This window comes from Macrosteles quadrilineatus, unplaced genomic scaffold (genome assembly GCF_028750875.1).
Source record: "Macrosteles quadrilineatus isolate MER2022 unplaced genomic scaffold, UCM_ALF_1.0 Scaffold_7__1_contigs__length_78375512, whole genome shotgun sequence".
Taxonomy (NCBI): Eukaryota; Metazoa; Arthropoda; class Insecta; order Hemiptera; family Cicadellidae; genus Macrosteles; species Macrosteles quadrilineatus.
Window position 1 is genome coordinate 13,411,771 of NW_026542600.1, and position 20,786 is coordinate 13,432,556.

Genomic DNA, 20,786 nt, shown 5'->3' on the forward strand with positions numbered 1-20,786 from the left:
AACTCAGCTGATACTTTCGTTTCACTATAAAATAAAATAAACACGAAGCAAGATTAACTACCATGTACATGACTGTATTACCTTAAGTCTATTTGTTGAAACAATAAAAGCTTGCACGTATTTGGAAATTTAAGAATTTGAATTTTATTATTATAATTTAAAGGTGCGACCAGTGTTTATATTAGGTACATTTCTTAAAACCTAGAATACCAGCCATACTTTACTACTCTACAAATTAAGTTAAAATAGTTAAATGACCTTCCATTAAAATAACATTGTAGATCGTAAATGTAGGGTAAGTAAATTTAGGTTCAGTGCAAAAGTATTAGTTGTAGTATGATAACGTAGAAGATTTCCATATACATCGCAAGAACTTTATTTACTTAATTGAGGTAATTTTACAATTCATGTAGTAAGTAAAGAATCTGCTTTTTAGATCTAAAAGATAAATAAACTCTCGGTATTATTTAATAGCTTTGTATACAAAGACGACTAGTAGACTTTACCAAGTAGAAAACAAGTGGGCCTAGTTCTTTTAAATTCTGAAATGGTTTTATTAAAATGAATTTTATTCCAATTATTTTTTCACTACCTAAGTGAGTTGATCACGAAAGCTCTCAGAGTCTTGACCTATATCCAATTCGTGAGTATTTGCCCCTTCTGGAATCCTATCTAAATATTGATTTATCTATAAGGCTTCAGGCTCCCTCTGCTTTGGGGCAACATCTGTGTTAGTGTGATAACATAGACAATTCAAAGTTGCCCTATATATATATGTAAACAGTTTAATTAATTGAAACTGGACAGTGTTTGGTGAAATAAAACTATATTGAAGCTTCCATTGGTGTTCTATGCAACAATGACAACGATTAAATAACTTACAGTGTCCGTGTTGTTTAATCGTGAGTGCTCTTAATGAGTAAGGTCTGTCTCTAAGAAACAATAAATATCAAAACTCCAAATATCAAATTTCTCATGGAACATCTCTATTATAGCTGTGTTAAACTCTTCGATTCTACAATTCTAACTATCTTAAAACTTAGTCAACCGACCTTACCATCACTTCTATGTAAAAAAAAAACTATCAAAATCTCATCACTAAATGCTACTACCGTGTCCATGATTATATCACTGACGGGTATTTATGACACGATGTTGTATTTTTTATATTGATAGGCTCTCAATTCTTAAATTTGTTTATAAGTAAACGATTGTGTTATGCATTCTGTATATACTGACATGGTCAATGCATGTGCATGTTACTTCTAGCCAAACAAACCACTTATGACAATGACTGTACCAGAATAACAATAACACCTTACAATGACTCAACAAGTATAACAATAAACACAATATAACAACTTAAAGGGCCTTACATTCTTAAATTGATACAATTCAACGAAATAAATAACTTAACAACGATTCAATGCAACGAATTTAACCAAACTACGATACAATTCGATTAACCCGATTTACAATAACTTTATAAATAATGTTTGAACATGATGAGTTTATCATTCGCGGTTTTGTCTGGATTTTTGTCAATAAATTGAAAAACGCACTAAATCTACAAAATATCCAATTCACAGGTCCCAAAAATGAATTCCGAACGTAATATTATTTTGTCCTCTCAAAACAAAATATTCGGTTTAAAAGCTTTACAAGGACAAAAACGAACTAAATGTGAAATAACAACAAAGAGTGATTGAATTAGAGGGTACAAGAGGAGAAGAGAGTAACAATTAGGTGAGCACCCTGTAAACAGTGGAAGGATTAATCAGGTTAATGACCCTAACTGGGGCTAAAATAACAAGCATTTCTGTCGCAACGGCTCTGAACCAGCGTGGCTTTACCTTTACATCTTCTGATGTAACCTTAACCCAACTAAGGGTTACATCTGCCGCGTAGGTGGGGATTGCTTATTAATTGTAACCTTTTTCCATTCGGTAACTGAAAATATGACCGTTCCTTTTTCTTTCTCAAATGACTAGTCCTTCAAAATTCATAATTTCTTTTGTCCTAGGACGCTAGGTATGAGCCTCGAATTGTTTTTCACGATACTACAGGAGGGGTTTTGGCATTATCACTTAGATAAAATCCATTGGTGATTCATCGGGATTTGAACCCGGGACCTCACGGTCCGAAGTCCCGAGCTCTACCAATAGACCAGCTCCCTTCCCATAATTCATAATAGGGCTTTCTTATATTTGCAGCTTATTATTGTTTAGTTACTAGATTAAGTTTCGTGTAGTTGGATGTTTATTTTTTATTTTCAGCAAAATAAAAATAAAATACAGGTTTGGGATTTTCATGTTATACTTTAACAGCTGATTTGATAAAGCGTTCACCTGATATCAGAAGGTAGCCGATTCGATCCGATAAAGATTACATCTTTTTATGGTTCAAAACTTGACCCAGCTATCCTTGATCATTAGATTTAATAAATGATCTTGGTTAAAAAAGCATCAGATCTAATTCAGTGACAAAGCTCTAATATCACCTTAAAAAATGGACTCTGGTATTTTGGTGTCGAAAATATCTCTAAATCTATTAACTATTGTTTAAAATATCGATTTCCGTCACGACAAACTCCTAATACTTGTGGTGATATGAAGACAGCAAAATACCTACTCAGTATACATTATATGTACATAGGCAAGCCAGTACAGAAGGTACTAGCCCTTAAATCAACTAACTCTGGCTTATTAGGTCAAGGCCCTACTACTGAGCTATCACGCTCAGTATTTTTTTAATGAAAATAGGTTTCAATTGTTCTACTTCGCGGAATTCACCTTTACGGATCTTAATCTTTTTACGATTTTGCCTAAGAACTTTGAACTATGAAATAGTGCATACATAAATACATCATTATAATCGAATGCGCTGAATCCAAACATATCCATCCATGTCAAAATCAGAATAATAAATTGGATCCCCTACTAAATAATTAAATTTGGCTGGTGAAAATTGGATATTGTACTTAAATGGTATCTTTTCCATAAGGTGTTCTAGTACGATGTACCATTTGAATATATTACAATGAGGGAAACATTTCACAGAATCCAAACTATTCATTTATAACTCATTTCTTTTTTGTAGTCAGTTGCCAAATAAATTAAACAAAATAATAATAAGTGCATAGTACTTGAGAATTAAAGAACATTAAAATTTCTTTAGATATGCCTTGCACACAAAGAATGTAACGCTACTCTCAAGTCTCAATTTATTCTAATAATTTGGGACGAAGTATGGGGAGAAGGGGGGACAACAATGTAACCAAAGTAGCTAAAAATTAAATTTTTGAGCTGATTATTTATAAAAGGAACAGCATACAACATACCGGATATCAAACACCATTTCTGTAATTCCAAATCGATCAACTAATTTATAAATAATCAACAATAAAACAATTCAGGAATCGAAATTGATGTTTCAATATTTTTTCATAAAATATATTTCTGAAATATATATTTTCACATTATGTGTGTTTTGTAGTTGTGAAGTTTCAAGTTCATATCGTGAATGTTGCTAGAAATATATTAATTTAAGTATAGGCCCTATACCTCTTCAACGGACACTGGGTATTTACCCTGAATGGACGTTCCTTTTTAGTATTGATAATTGAAGTAGTACAATTTGTATGTATCATATTAGTTTATGCATTTATAAAATAATTGCATAATTTAAATAAAATGAAATAAGAAGTCGTCTGGTTGGGGGTTTCGACGTAGCACGAGTCTTATTCAATTACAACCCACCGGGGCAGAGCTCCGTGACGAACCCCCTCCTTCCATGACAATCACCCCCCCCCCCAACATCCCCCCCCAACAAAACAGCAACCCTACACTGCCTGTGTGAGACCTAGAAACACTTTAATTTGAGAGTGAAAACCCCTAAGCAAAAGTGTATCGGGTATACAATTTTACTTGTTCAGTCTGTATTGGTTTCTTTCTTGTTTGCAAATATTCGGTAAAAATCGTTTTGAATTATATTTTTTACACATTTTTGTTTAAATTTGATACAACCTTGTTCTATAAATTTAGTATAACTTGGAGTGTAAATTACTTTTGATAAAATTATAACCTTTTAATCAAAATTAGAGAAAATTGTGTTTTAATCTTGGTAGAAAGCAAATTTGGATAGAATAATTTATATTTGTATACTGAAGTGCACATCCTATCTATATAGACCAAGTATAAGCTTATTTTATATTCAAAAATAACATTGGCGAATGAGCCACTCACACAAAGTGGGCTGAATTCTTAAAATATATTTTCTTCCTCAGTGTATGTTGCTAGAAAATTTTTTAAACCATAAAATATGATATATTTACAATAAGTCGTTATACCAGTTTGCCAACTTATTAAATACAAAGTTGGTATACTCGATGGAATTGAATCATAATCAACCATCATTATAATCATCGACGCAATATGTCTTTGGCTAAATTCAACTAATTACATTTTAAATCCACAACTGGCGAAAACTGTACCAAATCATTGGGAACTGAGCTCTTCGTAGTCAAAGATAGAACGAAATGCTAAATTCTGTAAAGGAATGATTTTGCAATTTTGTTATTTAAATAAATGAGTTTTAACTTATAACTGTTAATAAATGTGAAAATAGGCTATAGACCTAAAATTTTAACCCTTAGATTGCAGTGTTGAAATTGAACACCAAACATTTCCACTATACATTTCATATATATAGATGCAGTGAACTAACATATTATATGACGAATATGGAAAACAAACATTAACTCATTTGCTAACTCATTGTTTTAATGTTACATTATCAATAACTTAACTCATTTATTTAGCCAGATTGACAATATTACATGCATTAACCCAGCTTTATCATATAACAGTAAGGCCCCATAGACTTAGGCCATCGTCAGGTATTCCCACCCATTTAACACAGCTTTAGCACAAAGCTTTTTATGCTGGGGAGTTATCATTACATGATAATTCTACTTCAATAAGAATAAAGTACTACTTCACAACACGTACGATGCTGATCAAGAAGTTATTTGTGTATTAACGGTTTGAATTAGGACACCAGTTCAGACCAATAACAGTGAAATGTGTGATTAAATTTTGGTATAAGTTAATGAATAAAATATAGGTTGCATTCGTTTGTCTTGAACCATAAAATCATTCAAGCAGTTGAAATCCTTCAACAATACTTTTTTTAGTTTGTATTTTTAGCTTTTTTATTTGACTTAGTGCAGCTAGGGTAAAATAATTCAATAGATATGAATTATACATTCATATAATGGCTCAATGTTTTTTACTAGAATTGGAACATGTATTAACATCAATAAATTTACTCATGATATGAAATAACTAAACATTACATCCAAACTACCAAATCAAAATTAAATATTTTCATAGGACATATATAAACACATACAAAACTAAAGTAGCGTTCTCGTTTCTAATATGTGAAACCCATTTTAAAATACCTACTAACGCGTATAAGTCAAAACATTTTGAAAACCCGTTGCTTTAAGATTCTAACCGTATAAACTAAAAGTGGCGAACACAAATTGATTACCAATGCAACCGGAGGACAAAACCCGAGATTTGAATACGAATTACTCCCTTCTTTAACTAAAGTATCAAAATTATCAAAATATTCATTACTTTAGGGTCTACTTTGTTAAGTAATTTGTTTAAAGACATCAAAGAGCTAGTCAAGGTTTAGTGCAACTCAGTAAAGGCAAAATCTGAAATCATACACTTGGTAGAAAACAGTGTTTGGAGTGTGTATTCGAAGTAGAAAGCCTTGACGACTGCATAAGAAACATTATAAATGTTTATAAATTGAAACGGTAATACAATCTTGGATAAAACACGTTAGATTTGTTTTTAAATCTATTAAATCAACAAAAGGTAATTCTGAGCAATTACTTGGTCAACCCCAATTTTTTTCATACTTTACTACGGTCATCAGGAGGTTCTCAGAAAGCAAGAAACATATAATTCAAGGCCCGCAAGGCCATATTACAGGTTGCCGAGCGATAAGAAGGTTCAAAGTTTAAGCGATAACAGTGGCTTGCGGGAGACGCGCGGAAGGCCAGTTGTGTCAGTACCGTTATGGCTATGGCTAGTGGTTCCTCCGACAATCCTCCCGGCGATTACTGAGTTAATTAATAACCTAACTTAACTTAACCTAACCTAACCTAACCTAACCTAACTTATTATGTTTTTTTAGTCTCAAATACATCTCTAAGGCCAATTGTAACAGTACCGTTACGTTACGTTAGGTTACGTTAGGTTAGGTTAATTAATAACCTAACTTAACCTAACCTAACCTGACCTAACTTAACCTTGCGGGGCTTAAATTATATGTTTCTTGCTTTCTGAGAACCTCCTGATGACCGTAGTAAAATATGAAAAAAATTGGGGTTGACCAAGTAATTGCTCAGAATTACCCAACAAGATAATAGTTTTTTTGGACTTTACTGTGAACTGCTATTATTTAAACATATAGTTACCAAACGGTTTTAACCGAGATAGAAACAATGTCAGCTAAATATCAGGTAGATTTTATAATAATACAGAGGGCAATCACTGTAGTGATATAAAAATATACATAAATAATTATAGTGCTGTTCCTGTTAAAAGATTTTTGTTTACGAACTTCAAACTTAGACTAAAACAAACTGAATTATTTAAACAAAACATTTTCATAACATCTATTGCTTAAAGAAAATTTTAAATCGTACTAAGATTGAAATTTTATTATTTCTCCAGTTTTTATAATAAAAAAAAACAATTTAAAACTCAAATACATCGTACTTAATAATATATAGTGTTTTCAAGTTTTAAAAACAGTTGCTAAAAAGGGTGTACAGAACTATTTTGTTTTAGTGACAGTAATTGCGGAACACGCTTTGTTTTGGTACAAAATTAAGAAACTCACGTAGGCCTAGAAATATATTCATGTTATCAATGGAAAATAAAGCATGGGCTCACTAAACAAATTTTGTTTTCAAAAGTTGTAAAAAAAATTTGTTAGTTCAACTTTCTATTTATTACTGCACATTATTATAGATGGAACGTTTCGTAAAATAGTGTGTGTAGTTTAATCTTTAAATTGACCAGTATTTTGGTGTTTCGTTCAAACAAAACAGTCAGACAACAATCTTTTGTGTGCTCCTGCAGTAAATGTATTTGGTTAGTTCAACATACAAATGTACTAGCTATGCTTTCAAAATGTTGTGGGACTATGAAATGTCAATAACGTAGGCATGTTATGATTTTAAGTTGAACTGTTTGTTTAAATGTCTAAAGTGTTGTAACAACTGTAAATGCTTGTGAAGACATAAAATGTTGTAATGTAGTGATAAAATGTATAACTAATTTTAAAAGTTCAAAAAGCCCAATATATAATAAATTGTTTTAATCACCTAAAGCGCTTTCGGAAACTATGTTTCCATCTTCAGGCTGTGTTCAAACTGGTACAAAAAGTAAATATTTGCAATAATTAATTTAAAGTAAATTTAAAACAGATGATGCAAAGGATATTGGAGAAATATATGAAAAAATAATCTTTTGAAATTTTGATATATTACAGTATTGTTCTTGATGTAATTATTTTAAGTAATTCCGAGTTAATAATTGGGCCGTCTTCATTATTCAACAAATAATATTGGTCTGTTTTTTCTATAAAATAAGATTCCCATGCATTAAGATATTGAGGTTTTATAATTTGTTTCAAAAGTTTAAGGTTTCCTAAATTGAAAATATGTCCTGTATTAATACTGTGGCTAGCAATTGCTGACTTTTCAGGTCTTCTGTATATTGTATGAGCTTGGTGTTCTTTGAACCTGGTTTGGATTTTTCTTTTTGTTTGGCCGATATATTTCTTATTGCAATCATTACAATTAATTTCATAAATTCTAGACATGTCAAATTTTGATAGTTTTTCTTTAGGATTGCATAATTTTGATTTCAGTAGGTTAATAGGTCTGAAAGTTAAATTTTGTGATGTTTTATTCTTGAAAATGTTCTTAATATTGTAATGTAGTGCTGATTAAGCCTGTTGTAACTCTCATTACTTTTGGCAAATTAAGAACCTTAATCTTCAACGTGTATGATAGACGTTATAAGCCTTTTTCTTGCTTGATAATAATCATTATGCAATTTTTTTATTCAAATAAAATAAATGCTTGTAGAAACATTTAATGTCATTTACAGAAAATGCATGGGTTCACTTAAAGTTTGTTTATATACCACTTTATCCTGAAAGTAAGAATTGTTTGTTTTTATTTCCTTCGAATTACATGTTTATAGAGAGCAATTTGGGAATTTCAATTTGTAAAATTTAGTTCTTAAATTGTCTAGGATTTTGAATTGTTTGTTCTAATAACTCGATAAATTAATGAAACATGATGTTGTGCACGCTTGTATTAGTTGAATTCGGATGCAAGACGATGATGTAATTAGTTTCGCTCCTAAACAATTGAGGTATGTCTATAAACCTATAACTGGCCGGTATCATGCCAATTTTTGAAGCTTGACTACTTTTACAATTCCTCCCTTATCCGTAAGCCAGCGTTATCATCTTGGCCAACATATTTCATGTTACATTTCGTGCCCATACTCATGTTAGTATTAGGTTTAACTTTTCTTCGACTATTTAAGATGCCAATACTCATGTTAATATTAGGTTTACCTGTTCTTCAGCTGTTTAATACAAAATTGCTCTTGTTAAAATCCTAGCTCTATAGTACACGATGGTCCTTCTGAATCAAATGTTTGAAGTGGAAACTTATAACGTGGAAATGCGATCTAGGTGTCGTCTTGCAAATTGAATAGAAACGGTCAAATGCGCTTTGATTTAAAGACTTTTAGGGGTAAGCATTGCTCTGTCTGTGGTAACTATCTTGTCTCGCTTAGGGTAACTATTGCAAATGCATATAATACAGCTTGTAAATTTCAACCTTTACGAAAAAAGTATGTTTTGACTGATAAAGATACTTTAAAAATCCAACTCCCTATAAAAAAAAATTCAGATTTTAATTTAGGACCTGAAATGACGCACTGCATAGCTATAATATATAAAAAATATTTTAAATTTTTTTTTTTTTTTAATAATGCATTCAATTAAACACTTAATTTCGTTTTAAGTGTGGTCATTCTGTATATTCAGTTTTTATTGCAATGCACTTAAAACGTTGTAACCTTTTTAATTCACAATTTTGATGTTTATGTCCTGTTAAACCATCAATGGTATATAAAAGATCAAAATGCACACACTTAAACGACTTTTCTTAATCAAAAACATAAAAGGAATCTACAAAGGAATAAGAAAGTAATGTTACCCAATGAATTTAAAAGTCTACAAATAATATTTACAAGTTAGCCTATCATAAATTGAGAATACTCAAAAACCATCCGATAAGATAGTGTACGAAATAACAAAACAAAATATTGATTTAGCTAGAGCACTGAACGCATATACACTTTATATAACATCAATTATAGGTCGAAAAGACCACACAGACATGAATCAGGCTAATAAAGTTATTAAACTACCCTCTGGTCGTCAAAAAGAATCAAGGCCAGTGAATTGTGATTCAATTATTTGTTTGAGGAGACTTTGATAATCCCCTGCAATGCAGGGTCCGGTCATTAAAAGACTATAGACTATCTCCACTCACAATTGATTGTCTCTATTTGAAATAAATGTTTGAAAATAAAATGGTTGGCAGTATTTTAAACATAATATCATAAGAAATCGAATATTATACGTTGCGTGTATGGATATGTTGCGTTAACCTAAATTATGACAGTAAACGTATACATGTATCGTGCGAATTAAAATAAATAAAATGTTTTATTAATTTTATATAATATAACCTTTGTATGTTACAAAGTTTATTAGTTTTTTTGTACAAGAACCAATATACGTTTTATTTTATTGTTCACATTGCTATAGTATTACATTATAATGAACCACGAGAGTTGAGACATATTTTTGAGTAGGGTTTCACCTTTAAAAAATCAACAACGTACATATATACATGTTGAATTAGTGTTTTTGTGTAAATGTTATGTATTTTGGAATCTTTTCCTTTTGATAATGGATTCTTTTACTTGAGCAGGATTAATTTAGATTTACTTTTTTGTACTACTTTAAGTAGTATCAATAAAACAGTAATTACGGCCCTAAGCTATTTGTTGCAAACTATTGTTAACAAAAGCAACACCCTTTAAAATGTTTTCGTATATATATCATGTGAATCAATGCAATATAAGTCAGTTGGCATACAAATATATTTGCAAACGGAATAAAACTAATGTTTCAATTCTAACAAAAAGAAGAGGCTTTAACCTAAGATTATTTTGAAACATGGAAAAATACTTGGCGAAAGTTAAAAACCACCTTACCAGTGTAACAAGCATAAAGACTGTAAGCCTGGCTTTAGCTGACAAGCAGTAGATAAGAGATAGGGTGATGGATGTATGGGCAGTACGTTACTTATCTGACCATGCGCTACTCGTCCTAGCATGGAAACCGTTTTTTAAGTACCAGAATACAGGGCAAACGGTGTAAGGTAATTTATTACTCGTTTATTCGTTATTATTCACAATAGGGTATCCAAATTTACCTGAATGAATCTATATTTTTTGTGTATTATGTTATTGTTTTGTCTATGCAGCAATCGATTCATGTTAAAAGGTAGATTTATGTAAAGGGCTAGGCCAGTTTTGATGACACCGGTGAAAATGCTTATGCGTAAAATGTTGGAAACATTTTTTGTGTGATGTTTGTCTACAGTTACTTGTTTTACCAATACATATAGGAACAATAAAATAAATGAACGATTGTTTTAAACACTTATAGAAATCCTATTAAGGCGTAGATTGAATGAAAAAGATGCATTGACAACGATCCATGAAAACTAGTATTGGTGATAGTAAAATTAGATTTAGGTCTCTACTCACCTCCTAGCTAGCTACAAAACGCTTTCACCATCAGCATAACTGGGCAATAGTATCAATATTTAAGGTTTGAAACGAGGTCGTTTAGTATGAAAATTTACCTTCCACAGCAAACTTACTGACTAAGATGATTTCCTTTTACCTGATGGATTTTCTCTAAAATATTCCGTTAAAATTCTCAGATTTATTTTATTTTTGTATGTTTGTGTACTGTGACAGGAAAGGTTATTAAGTGATTTTGGTATCGACATATAAATATTTAATAAAAAAATTTCAAATGTGATAAAAATATATTACCAGAACTCAAACTACAACAGTTTATTTTATTTCCATAAAAATAACACGAGAGTCATAAATTTAAGTTGTTTGAGAATCTTCTCCAACCCTATTAGGCGTACAACAACGTTACAATACTAATTTGTTTTTTAACCCAACGAAATGGCTTATAAAGAAATTGCAAAATGGTATGTTTTGGTATCAAAATAGGGAAAAACAATTTCTACCCCATTAAACCCACATAGTACACCATTCAAATCGTCCGATCATGCTGGTACGCAAAATCGTTCGAAGTTATGTAAGTTTACACGTTTGTACCAAATGCAATCAAAAGTATATGTCTTTTACTTTGGTTAGGCCTATAGTGCTAACGGATTATGTTAATTCAAGAAAATATTTTTGGCTTTTGAGGACATCAAAGCAAAAAAAAAATTGGTCCCCGTTCCCTATATGAAAAATTTGCTAAACAAACCACCTTACAGTACTACAATATGTATTGTAAGGTTATTACTATTACTATCTATTAGATTATTATTGTATAGGTTATTACTTATTACTATTTGTTGACTGACTATCACAATAAGCAGCAAATCATTAATGTGAAATTTAGAATCTTTTACGATTCTAAACATACAAAAACGTAAATTGTAGTAGCAAAAATCGAGTGATAATTTAACGAGATTTAAAACGTCAGCGTCTCTACAGGATGTCGAATTACGATGATGTATTAAACACATAAACAAGATGGTGGCCATAACGAGAGACAACTCATCATCCCATGTAACGATGACTGATGGGGGCCGGACCCTGTGACGGCGTCCTTTCTTGCCATCGAGTTGTTCGTTGTACTCTACCAACATCTGAGACAGTTTTTAATCCACTCTTTTCAAACTAGACATATTCCTTGGAGGAAAATATCGTAAATATTTTGCTCTAGCTAAACCAAAAAAGTGCGTTGTTTTATGTATTTTATTGATGCTGAGTTTTTGTTTTTTATTTAAATATTGCGGACAATTCCGTTACGATTGGTAGAAACTGAGTAGGACAATTAATAAAGTTTCGGAATAAGGAATCTGATTCTTACTTCCACAACCAGAAAACAGTTTTACAAAAGGAAACAATATTTAATACAACTTTCGTAATAATAAGCAAATTCAAATTTAAATTCAAAATCAAATACCGATATGTTTATTCATGATATTATATATGCATGACCTTGTCAAGTTTACAAAACTTGTCGAAAAACACCACCATCAAATAAATGACATTCAAATAAATGACAAACAAAGTTTACAGCATTTTCTTTTATTTTGTTTTTTTTTTTTTATGTAAAAGCAAGCCACATTTTTATAATTTTTAAACAAATCATGAAAGGAGATAAATAAATAAAAATCATATATTCAGATATAAATTTATTACAAGGCAAAAATCCAAAGTATATAAACGTATTGTACATTGAAAGTATAAATCACAATAATTGAAAGAGGTAATGAAGCTAGTCGCCTGGGGGAGAACTGGCAACGTCGCATGGCGGGCCTTGCAATATTGGTCACCAATGATATATGGCCCAATTTCTTATTAACGCGAGACGTTAAGGGTATTAGTGTAATAAATAAGTTCCCAAAATTTATAACCCGTTAATATTTCCATAGCTTTACTGTGGTATTTGTTTATCTACATTTGGAATGATAAAAACTATTAGAAATGCATTGTGTTTTTTATAAGTGTCCTTGAGGGTAGTGTGTATTTCTTGTAAAGTTCGTCAAAAACAGTTTTGAATCTGAACAATTATATGATTTTAAAAATGTTTAGAAGATTTAAATCATTAATTTAAAGAAACAAAATATCGTCTAAAATGAAGGATCGAAATTGAACACTTTCGGTTCTGAGGTTCGGCTCGAGATTTGTGTCAACATATTTACAGTTAATTTGTAGCAATATTCATTTTTATTTCAACCAACTGATATCGCTGATTAGTTTAATTATCAGATTTGGTGTCTTTGTCTACTTTAATACTTTAATTATTTTTAATTAATAAATCAACTATAGATTACGTGTTAGATGTGTTTTTGTGTAATTATCATTTTTTAGTACAGATAGGGTGACTTAGGATAGTAAATAATTATTGCAACCACACTTATCAGGAAAAAGTGTTTTGCTAGGTTTTTTTTCATATAAGGATGTTTTGACTGCATTTAGCAGTTACATAACTGTCTTCCATAGAAGTGTCCTTTTTGATATTACTCCTAGTATGAAATATAAAATATGACAAGGTCAATCTATACTAAACTTCAATTGAAGAGTAGGATTTCTCATTATGAAAATATTAAGTAAGAATTTTTCCTCGCTACCCAAAAAAAAAAAAACAAAAAAAACAAAGCATTCGGTTAGTCTGCAGGGTTGCTTCGCCAGGTGCATTTTAAGTTTGAATCTTCCAAATATAATTACGGGTAAAATATTTTACACATTTAAATTTTGTTACATATCTCTGTCCATATATCTTGTTTGTGATGTATTGTAGTTACGAATGAAAGGGGCCAGGTATTATTTACTTAATACTTGACAAAAACAATAATGGTGGATCAGAAGTAGTATTTTTTTACAATTAGGGCCCCTTAAAACTCTTTAAACTCCAAGCCACTCTCATTTCAAGTATTTTCAGAAATCGCGTTAGTTGTTTTTTTTTTTAGTTTATGGCGTTTACACTTATTTTTAAATATATCCTCACACTTTTAAAAGTTCCTAAAAGCAAACAAACCAAATAGCTATCATAAACTAAGTAATGAACTCACTATAATTACTACAATCTTATCACTTTTAAAACTTTCTACTTACCAATGTTGCAGATAAAAAATGTACATTCAATACAAAGTTTTGATATCTTAGAGACAAGAGAGTTGTAATGTCCGCCCTTGTACCTGTAGTAGAAACAATGAAGGCATCAATACCGCTAAACAAAGCGTATTGTTGTGCTATATAATGGCGGCGATGTTCTTATCTCGTGCGGTTTTGACAGGTTAGTTTCTCCACGTTAACTTGTGCTCTATGTTAGTAGATATAATAGGACAATATGACCCCACTTTCGGCGTTTTAGAGGCACTTTTAGGGCACTTTTTATAGGGGAAAAATGAGAAAAAAATGGAAGAGCTTTTTTTGGCCACTTTTTTTAAAGACCCAGCTCTCGACCTATACACCCCTATATAAATTTTCTACTTTTGTTAATACTAAAAATCACGTCTGGAATATGGCTCATTTTTTGGCCACTTTTTTAAAGACCTGGATCTCGTCCAATACAAGCCTATATAAATGTTCAAACTCTATTAAAATTTCAAATCCACATCCATTCCCATGTATATTTTCAAAATCATGTGAGGTTTGTGCGTGAACTCGGGCATGCTCCCGGCTTATGACGTGCTCCCTTGGACATCCTTAGTGGAAATCCATGAGTTCTGGCTACTTGGGAACCCAAGCCATTTGACATACAACGAATCACCTTTTTTCCTAATTATCTTCTCTACCAAATACATGTCCTTATACTTGGTCTTTAACAACTCCTCTGTATAGAAGCCTCCCCTGATTATATTGCCATTTTCATCTTTCAAGATATAAGTCACAGGCTTTGTATTCTTAACTTCTGCTATTGTAAATAGTTCCCCTGTCCAATTTGGAGTATAACCTTTACTAAAAACATGTTTATACTTGGAAATCCTTACGCTATCACCTACCTTATATCTTGGCTTTTTAACTTGCTCTACTTTAGAAGTCAACCTCTCATGTACATATTTACTATTCTTAACATTTACTTGGTTAGGCTTCATTCCTATAGATCTATGCACTTTATTATTATATTTTCGAATTAACTTTGGAAGTAAATCCAACCATTTATAACTCCCCTGAGCACTAAATTCCCTATATAACCAATTCTTTAAAGTTCTCTGAAACCTCTCCACAATTGCAGCCTTAGTTGTAGAAAATGTGTGATAGTGATTAATATTTAATTTTTTCATTAGTTTGCTAAAATATTGATTAAAAAATTCTTTTCCATTGTCAGATTGAATGTTTTTAACCCCCTTTGGTAGAATGGTTTTAATGGCTTCTGTAACCACTAACCCTGTCTTATTCTTTAGTGGAGCAGCACAAGCTTTTTTAGAAAATGTATCTATTAAAGTTAAAATATATTTATTGCCAGAATTTTCTCTAGCATAGTTTTGCATATCAATTAAATCTATTTGTACGGTTTCATTTATACCTAATACTTTGAAAGACCTTCTAATGAAATTCTTTCTTGCAGGTTTATGAAGTTCGTATGCAATTTCATTCATTTTTTATAACATCATCCTTTCCTGTAACTCTAAATACCTCACCATTAGCCCCAATCAATAGATTATCTTCCATTCTTTTAAATACATAGTTTTCTGGTATATATGGTCTATTATCTATATACTTATATCCACTCAAAGATGTGGGGTCAGCAACTAATAAATCAGGATTATATTCCATCAAATTAAATTTTTTTTCTCCATATACAAATTTTGATCCATCATAATGCATAGATTGTGACATTAGACAAATATCATCCAAATGTTCCCCCTCTGGTAGATTTCTTATGAATTGTTTTTTGGCATCCCAACATTTTTCTTTTTTATCAAAAGTTATAGTCTGTTCTTTTATAACACAGTCAGTGTCATCAATGGCAGGTTTAACACGTACTAACCTTTTACTATTAAAACTCCAATAGCCTGCTTCCATTTTTGGAACTTGTGAAACATTCACAGCATCTTTACTATCTGTACCTTCCATCAAATTACTAATTTTCTGTTTCTTCGCATTCCAAACACCATTCTCTGATTCTAAAAATTCATAATTATTATTGTCTTGTACAAATTTACCATCTTCTTTTCGTATTAAAGTCTGTTGTAAAGTGGGCACATCATCTAAACTTTCACCCTTTTCCACATTAGTAATTTTCCGTTTCTTAGCATTCCAAATACCATTCTCTGATTCTAAAAATTCATAATTATTATTGTCTTGTACAAATGTACCACCAGCTGTTCGTATTAAAGTCTGTTGTAAAGTGGGCACATCATCTAAACTTTCACCCTTTTCCACATTAGTAATTTTCCGTTTTTTAGCATTCCAATTTTTATTCTTGGATTCTAAAAACTCATATTTAGATTTACCTTGTAAGAAGACATCACCTTTTCTAGTTAATGTCTGTCCCAAAGTTGATACATCATCTACAAACTCCCCATCTTTAACATTACCAAGTTTACGGTTTAAACCATTCCAACTATCGTCTTGTAAATTTAAAGTAGGTTCACTACTAGCCCTGGGTTCTGCAGGCTTATTATATGGATTATATAAACGATAAAATTTATCTATAAACATATTTTTATTTAATAAATAATTCCACTTTCTCTCAATTCCTCAATAATGGAATCTATTTCATTATCCACTCCTGAGTTACCGGCTTGGCGACTTAGCCAAAGAAGTCTTAACCTATCTACAAGCTCATTAGGATCATCCCAATAAATATAGTCTATTTTCTTACCAGTCACTTGTCTCAAACCTTCACCAACAGATTTAAAAAGAGGTTTAATTATATTAAGATATTTAGTATGTCTATTACTTGAAATTGGTGCACCATCTTTGTAACTCTTTAAATGTCCATTTGTAGCTTCCAAAATTTCTTTATAATTTTGCAAATCAGCCGGAGTATAATCCTCAGGTTCTTTTAAAGTTAACAATTGCCACAAACCTTTTGTCCCCTTGTAGGTTTTATTTGCAATTGTAACATCATCATTGGCAATATCAACTTCCTTATTTCCAATAAAAAATTTATTTGCTTCTCGTCTAATACCATATGTAGTGTCTGTCATACTACTTTTACTGAGGTAATTTCCTAAATAGTCTGATGCTAAAAGACCAAAATCTAATTTCTGTGGAGTAGATTGTTGTAATGGTTGTAATCTTGGTATTATTGGTATTCTAGATGGAGTCATTGGGAGAATCTCCATTCGAGGCCTCTCTGTTTTGGCAATTTTTTTTAATTCTTGTAATGGCTCTATTAAAGGTTGGAATGTTTGGAACCTCTCTTCAGCCTCTAGAAACTTGCCACGTTTTAAAGCTCTATATTTCTCTCGTATTTGATTTGCAGAGTCAACCAATTCTTGTTGAATGTTTTTCATCTTTTATTTACATTTTATTTATCTCATTTGACAAAGGATTGTACTCAAACACTTTATCATGTATTATCAAACAATATGCAGATGTATTTGCTGGCACATTTTCTGCAGTTTCAATCTCTAATTTAATATCAACAATTCCTTCCTTCACTGTTTCGTTCTGTCTAGAACAGTCTATTACAATTAGTGGATATTTCTTCATAAACTCAGCCCTACTAATCATAGGATCTGGGATAGTATTATAGTAAGTCTCTCTAAACCTCATAAACATCTCATAAGCTTTAGAGACATCTCCATTTTCAAAGTCGAGATTTAAATCACTATAAGGATAATATTCAGAGTTTAGAAATACTTTGAGATTTTTTAACTTACAGTGATCAAATTCATCAGTTCTTTTTCGTGCACTATTATCCCTAGCTGTTTGGAAACCAAATATAATATACCTAGGCTTCTCCAAACTTGAAGATGTCTTTACTGACCATGTATGTCTTGTAGTATTGGGATATGATGGAAGTTCATGCAACTCTAAGCTTCTAAATGCAATTTGCAAATTTTTATTTTGCAGTAACATCTTTTGTAATTGTAACTTCTCCCCATCTGATGGTATTACATGTGGCATCACCCATTGAATTGAGTTAAGTGTAATTTTAGGAATCATATCAGCAGTACCACTGGCTGGAGCACTAGTGGTTGTTAATATACAATTCAAATCATTTTTGGATCTTTTTAACACCAATTCTTGTTTGACATTTACTAATACCTTATTAAAATCCTCAAATACACCCATTAACAGTTCTAATGGCAAACAAGTACTAAACTTGCCACTTTTATGGAACTCTTTTAAATTCGTGTCAGAATCAAATGCCACATTTGACAATTTAGTAGTTTTATTGTAAGAGCTCAATATTTTCATAAGACTAGAAATTCCTGGGTTTCTTACAATGTCTATTTCTTTACCTGCGACTTCATATCTAATTTCATCAAATAAGAATGCAAATGCATTATTTATAAAATGACCTTTATCATGATTTTCAATTTCTCCCTTAATATACAGATAACTCCTACACGGGAGAGTTAGCAAATCTTGATTATTAATACATATTCGAATTTCATCGGAATTATTTATTGCCAAAGTGTTGTGGGGAACATAGGAGTGATTTGTAATTTTAACCACACTATCGTCGAATTGGGATTTCCCTGTAACGTCTAGAAAATCTTCCATTTTTATTAATAGAAAATTTTAACTTTAGTCCTATTGATCGTAGGAACCTAGCATTTTGTACACTTATAGATAAATTCTTATAAATTCTCATATCTTTTTTATATGACAAGTAATTGTAGTTTCTTCTCCATTAAAGTCAATTGCCTTGTCATGCTGATCGGCAAATGTAATACTGACAACATCTAAACTTCTCTTATTTACAGGAAAATATATAATATTTCTTGGAACTTCAATAATTTTGTAGCCAGGAGGAGCTTCTGGATAAAAGCTATGTATGGTGTGTGATTTGTTTCCGTTTAAATAGGACCCGTTTGCAATATTACATTTTACTCTAATCACATTTACATTATTAATGTTTATTTTATTTGTAGATTCAAACTGAACACCAGGAGTAGAAACACCTTTAAATCCCAATAAAACAGACCCTAAACATGGTTTTGTAAAATCAAACACGTGGCTAGAAAGTAATGTCGCTTTCATAGTTTTATTATTAGCTGTAAGGAAAAAGTCTGGGATTTGCTTTTGAATTTCCTTTGCAAGCTCAACCACCTCATATGTTCCTTCAGAAATTTCTATTGTAACTGGAGCTTTGTGGTCATAATAGAAAACATCATCACCTTCTTCAATGGTTAATTTGTTGCCTTTAAGTTGATTTAATTTTGGAATAAGCCCTTTGAATAAAAGTTTGACTTTAGTATTAATTAATGCTTCTCCATTCTTATGTATTATAACTTTAAGTTTACCATCTAATAACTGGTTTAAATCATCAACTAAGATCTCTCCCTTTGGTAATGTTTTTTTCTCTACTTTGTAATATGTTAAAGTATTAAGTGGTTTTTTTACATTAAATATAGAATTATAACTTTGAAAATCTACTAATCCAATTACATAATCATCATTTAATTCAATGGGAGGAAAGAACACTGACTTTAGCTCTGGCTCTGTACCCGAAAATGTTATAGTAAATGAATCCATTTTTATAAACAAAAATTTTTTATGAATGATAAACATAAAATTCCACAAATAGAACTATTTAAATCTTGTATTTGATCGGTTGTATAGAATATTTTATGTCCCTCAAAATATTTAATTACTTCTTTTGGAGGTTGGATTCCAAATGGGTCAAAATAAATTACAATATCTTTATTTTTACGATATGCTGTCCAATGTGTGCCAGATGAACTGTCTAAATTAACTATTCCGCACTCTTTTACTTTTGGTGTTAGATTTTTTAGCTCGTTTTTTAGGTACACCCCCCGGAAGTGAGGCACGTCTTTTGCGGCCTCTAACAGCTGGTAGTTGTCCATCTTTTTTATTAAATTTTAATCCCATTCCCATTTTTGCTTTTGCCTTCATCAAATTTGTCACCGCATAAGCTGCAGCTCTTTCAGCAAGATTTGCGTCATTTGCCGTTACTCTAGTCCAAGCTAAGTCTGCTAATCTCATGTCTGCTTTGTTCCGAGCAGCGGTATCGGGATTATTCATGTAGAATATGTCATGCTCTTTACAATAAGAGTCTAGCTTATTTTTTGGAGGTACATTTTTGGCTAAATTTTGACGTATATTCGTTCCAGGTCCACAGTACCGATATGATGGTATGTGAAGTGGAAATGGAAGATTATTTATAAGAGTATTCAATAACCCTCGACCCCTGTAAGGCTTTAAGAATAAACCTTTGCCCTTTTTACATGTTTTCTTATTATTTTTCACCATTTTTATTATATAAAAAATGTCTTTTATTCAACAAAAACATAAATTTAAAATAGTACATACTAAGGAAAATATACCAAAGAAGTTGGGTCTATTTCCTACCAATATTCGATGTGTTATTTGTGGTCCAAGTGGAAGTGGGAAGACGGTTGTAATTTACAATTTAATTGTGAAAAAGGAAGGATTAAAATTTACAAACTTATATTTAATATCTAAATCTTTAGAACAAGAAAAATATAAAAAAATAATTGAAATATTTAGTTTGTGTGACGAAGTGAAATTACACACGTTTACTGACTGTGAAATCACACCAAATGATGTAAAATCACAGTCAGTTGTTGTATTTGATGACATAAATAGTCAAAATATTACACAATTTTTTTCAATGGGTCGACATAAAAATATTAACTGTTTTTACTTGTGTCAATCTTACAGCAA